General features: G+C 33.2%; 1 long non-coding RNA gene across 2 annotated transcripts; it reads left to right on the top strand.

Moving 5' to 3' along the window:
- Positions 1-2,772: 2,772 nt before the first annotated feature.
- On the top strand, positions 2,773-3,844 carry LOC127135443 (uncharacterized). 2 transcript variants are annotated; one of them, XR_007808554.1, is made up of 2 exons: positions 2,773-3,276; positions 3,668-3,844. It is a non-coding gene; the product is annotated as an uncharacterized LOC127135443 (long non-coding RNA). The 2 variants fall into 2 exon arrangements; XR_007808553.1 differs by having other exon boundaries at positions 2,773-3,333.
- Positions 3,845-5,437: the final 1,593 nt, after the last annotated feature.

Here is a 5,437-nt window from a genome sequence, read left to right as displayed (position 1 = left end):
GTTTAAGACTTGATAACTCTTTATCCATGATCCATGAGATGTGATCATCAGTCTACAAACATAATAGTCTTAATGCTTTAATGTTATCCCACTTCACACTAAAGCTCGACTACGGATACTTTAGGAATAGTGTCCTTATGTTTAATGTGTTCTCATGATTAAGTCACACTTAATACATTAAACGGACTATCTATTCCAGGGACTTTATTAATTAACCAAATAAAGAAAATGCCTTTTTATTATTAATAAATAATTCGATACAAGTACCAAAAAGTATTGGCCTCTAGGGCTTACACCAACATATTCTGCTTCGCACGACAATAATGCTACTACTGGTTCCTTTCACGAACTCCAATCAACTGGTGCACCACCTAGCATAAACACATGACCAACTGTGGATATTTGATCCTCGGTATCACTACACCAACTTGAGTCAGTGTATCCCACTAGTTTGCATTCTTTTCCTTCATCACCTGCAGGAAACAAAATGTCATAGTCGAAAGTTCCTTTCAGATACCTTAGTATCCTCCTCGTCGCTGTCGCATCTCGAAAAATACGATTCCTCGCGATGGTCACGGAAAATATTTAATGTTCGAACAGAGTCGCTACCGAACTTTATTTATCCCAACAAAGGGATAGGAAAATATCGATAAAACCTTTAGGAAATGGAGTAATGTTCATCGCAACCATATTCGGGTTCAGGAGTGGATTACGTAAGGGGAAGGTATTAGTACCCCTTACGTCTGTTGTACTCAACGGGAACCTTTTAGTTCTAATGTGCGTTTCGTGTGTTAATTTATGTTTGTTTGTTATCTTTGGGTTATAAGATATTGAAAAATAGAAATGGATGAGAACCTCAGAAAGGGAAAGGGGAGGTTTTTTATTAGTGTGCTCACGAAGATACAACAATCTCCTGCCTACGTATCCTTAAATAAGGAAATCAGAGCATTCGTAGTTCGGGGAACTACGGTTGGTTGGTGTTTTTTAATGAACAGCTGTTTAGATCGCGTTCTAAAGGCTAAACACTGACTTGTCTACTCTTGGCGGAGGCTTAAGCATTGGTTTGTTGTGCGCATTAGAAAGGATTAACAGTGTTCTTTCTGAAAAGAGTTTTGGTCACGCGGGGTGACAAGTTGGATCAATATGTTGGGTGTTTTTGATTGGTCGAGATGTTTTTGGTTGGATGACGATTACTCGGATAGTCGAGTAAGACAACTCGTATCCTAACAGTCGGGAAAGGGAATAGAAGACTCTAGACCGCTTTCTTTTTCATCCTTAATTATAGAAAGGATTTGATAATAATTAAAGTGTTTTTGGATGGATGACGATTACTCGGATAATCGAGTAAGACAACTCGTATCCTAATAATCGGAAAAGGGAATAGAAGACTCTAGACCACTTTCTTTTTCATCTGAGTGATTATGAAAATAGGTTTATGTATGATCAATGTATTTTAGAATGAACGAAAAATACTTGAATAGCTGAGTAAGATAACTCATATCCAAGCATTTGAGAAGAGGAGTTTAAGGCTCAAAACCATCTTCCTTTTCGTACAGTTTGTTATGAAAATGATTTGATTAAATTGTATGTTTGTAAAAAATAACAATTGTTCGACTGACCGAGTAAGAGAACTCGTATTCAAACAATTGAGGAGAGAAGCTGAAGACTCAAAATCATCTCCCTTTTCATTTAGCTTATTATGAAAATAATTTGATTTAATCGGGTTTGGAAGTTTGTAGAGGAACGACAATTATTTGACTGACCAAGTAAGAGAACTTGTATTCAAATAATCGAGGAGAAAAATTGAAGACTCAAAGTTATCTCCCTTTTCGTTTTGTTATTATAAAAGGATCTGATTTGTTTGTACTTAAACGAATTAGAAATGACGACCATTTGACTAACCGAGTAAGAAAACTCGTATTCAAATAATCGAGGAGAGGAGTTGAAAACTCAAAACCATCCCCCTTTTCATTTTCAAATGAAGTGTTGTTTAGATGTGATTAAGTATTTTAATTTAACTTTTATAAAGAATATTCGATGTCGGATCGAGGTTTTAAATTTTGCATTTTTGTGAATGAATTAAATTTATTTAGTGAATAATTCATCTAATCGATTAATTAAAACTGAATAGGTCTCATTGTAAGAAGGCCCAAGAGTAAGCCATGTGAGGTTGATGGCGATGCTTTTACAACCGGTCGACTTACAACGGTGTGGAAATGGTCTCGATATTGAATCAAGAGTTGTGTGATTTTGAATGATTTTATCATGGTTTTGAATTGATGATGAAACGATTTAAAATATGAATGGTAAGTGATTAAGAAAATGAAATTGATTATCAAAATTGTGGAAAGTCGGTGAAATGACGAGCATGATTATTTATATGAATGATGTTATGAACTATCTAACGGATCAACTCCACACATTAATGTCAAATAAAAGACCGGTCAAATAAATCTATTTAGTACTAACATCAATTAATTAAATGATAATAAACTAATCGATTACGAAATACAATTAATTAATTATTATTCTGAATAATTTAAATCACAAAAAATATAATAGAATAAGTAAATAATAGAGTAAAATAAAAATGCAAGAAAGGTATGTACATGAATATGAGGGGTTAAGATAAAAACAAAAATATACCAACTATGGGCCCAAGGCCCAATCCAAAATAGCAATCCTAATTTTTGTTTTTTTTATTTTAAAAAATTAGATAGTAATAATAAGAGAGAGGCGAATGACTTGCTTGGAGAGAGAGGGAGAGAAATTTTCAAAATTGAAAAGAAATCACTCATAAAGCGACAAGTGGCGAGGGAGTAATGAAATTGAAACTTAAAATAACCCTCATTTCTCTCTCTTGAAAAAAAACTCCAGAAGAAAAAACCAGTAAATCAACTCTCTCTCCTCTCACTCCTATTCACCTTCTTTTTTAAAAAAAATAAAATAAAAAACAGCTTCATGTTTCAAGCCAAACCTTTCATCTTATCATCCCACACAAACATTAAAGATCAACATCTTTTGTGAATAACGATGGATATCAATGTAATGAAATAGAAAGCAAAGATCAACGGAAAGAGGGAAGAAAAAAAAAGGGTACCATACTGAAGCAAGGTGGTTGTTGTTGTTGAAGGAAGAGAAGATCTGGAGACGTGAGGGTCGTTTGGAGGTTGTTGTTCATTAGCCGGAGACAGAAATGCGTTTGTTATAGGTTCATGTGTTCTTGTGATATGGTGGAGTTTTATGAAATGTTGTGTTTAAAAATGGAGAATGAAGGTGTTCATCATGAATAATAAACTTCTTCAAATTTTTACATCTTCATGTTCATTTTTGGTGAGATCAAAGAAAGAAAATGTGTGGTGTTTACTGGGTAGTTTATTTCGTGTTTCTTTTGAAAAATCTTTTTTTGTGATGTGTATCTCTACGTTAACCTCTCTTCTGTTGTTATTATGAAGAAAAAATTAAGTCTTAAAAAACTCCTTTTTTCTTTTTGATTTTCTCATCCCAGATTATGTGGGATTTGATCTGTTCTTGTTTAAGCCATTGTTGTAATGCCTTTTCAGATGTTCCAATTAATCCTCTAGATAAAGCTTCAAACTGAGTGATTTATTAGTTGTTTTTTTAGTTTTTTAAGTGCTTTTAAAATAAGCTGTTTTGGTCTCTGCAGGTTACAACTGTGAGGTGGTTTTGATGGAATGGGAAGAAAGAGTAGGCTGTAAATTAGGGACCTTTTTGCAGCAAATTTCATTTAGTTGAGATGTAACTATTTAGTTTAATTTTTTTTAAGGACAAAATGTGTGTTTGGATTATTTGGGACTTATTGAATTAAATTTTAATTATGTAATTACCTTTTAAGTTTTTCAAAATTTAACTCAATATTTATTTATGCTAATCAATTTCAATTTTTAAAAACAACAAATTTCTAACTTAAGTATAATGACTTAATTTTAAAAACAACATATTTCTAACTTAAGTAAAATGACTTAATTTTAAAAACAACATATTTCTAACTTAAGCATAATGAATTAATCTAAAGAACAACATAATTCTAATCTTAAACACAAAAACTAAGTATAGTAATTTAATTTAAAAAAAAAACACAATTCTAATTTAAACATAAAAAATCTAAATGTGGGACTTTTAATTTTAAAAAAAAAAACACAATTCTATTTTAAATACAAAAAATCTAAATGTGGGACTTTTAATTTAAAAAAAAAACAATTCTATTTTAAATACAAAAATCTAAACATGAGACTTTTAATTTTAAAAAAAAACACATACATGTTTCTAAAAAATGCAAATTCTAAATATGGGACTTTTGAAGCAAAGAAATCTCATGGATTAAACCAAAATGGCCGGATAAAATTGGGGTATGACAGTCGCTACTAGATGTGATACCTTTGGCTTCTGCATGAACCTACTCACCATACCTACACTGTATGCTAAGTCAGACCTGGTGTGACAAAGGTATCGAAGTGACCCAATAAGTCTTCTATATTGGTTTGGGTCAACATCATCTTCATCTGAATCTTTAGACAGTTGTAATTTGGGCTCAGCTGGAGTCGAAGTTGGGTTGGAATCTTGCATCATAAATCTCTTGAGTATTTCGCCTACATACCTTCTTTGGTGCATCATCAAATCTCTACCATTCTTGTAGAATTCGATGCCAAGGAAATATGAAATGTCACCCAAATATGACATTTCGAATTCCTTGTTGAGATCACCTTTGAAGTCTTCGATCTCCTTCTTGCAGCTGCTTGTTATCAACAAGTCATCGACATAGAGACAAAGTATAAGCAATTCACTCTTGCTTCTTCTTACATATACTCCATGTTTAGATTTTCATTTCAAAAATTCCTTCTCCCTTAGAAAACCATTTATCTTCTTGTAAAAAGCTCTTTGAGCTTGTTTAAATCCGTACAGGGCTTTATGCAGCATGTACACCTTCCTTTCTTCGCCTTATTTCACAAACCCAATTGGTTGTGCAACATAAATTTCTTCTTCTAAGGGTACATTTAGGAATGCACATTTCACATCCATCTGGAACATCTTCCAGTTATTTATGTTTGCTAGACCAACAACCAACCTGATTGTTTCGATCCTAGCAACATGTGCAAAAACTTCGTCGAAATCGATTCCTTCTTTCTGAAGAAATCCTTTTGCCACAAGTCTCGCCTTGTGTCGATTCACTTCTCCTTTGGGATTCAACTTCACCTTGTATACCCACTTCACATCGATTTCCGTCTTGTCTTGGGCAATTCGATAAGTGATAAAGTGTTGTTGACTTCGACTGACTTCAACTCTTCGTCCATTGCTTTCATCCACTTCGAATCTTTCAATGCCCCGACTGCATTGACTGGTTTGACTTCTACGTAGAAAGCATAATGTACCAGCTCACCTTCTTCATTTACCACATCATCTGATGTAATCACACATT

The sequence above is a fragment of the Lathyrus oleraceus genome, chromosome 4 (assembly GCF_024323335.1).
Source record: "Lathyrus oleraceus cultivar Zhongwan6 chromosome 4, CAAS_Psat_ZW6_1.0, whole genome shotgun sequence".
NCBI classification, from domain to species: domain Eukaryota; kingdom Viridiplantae; phylum Streptophyta; class Magnoliopsida; order Fabales; family Fabaceae; genus Lathyrus; species Lathyrus oleraceus.
This window is presented reverse-complemented; position numbering and strand designations above follow the sequence as displayed.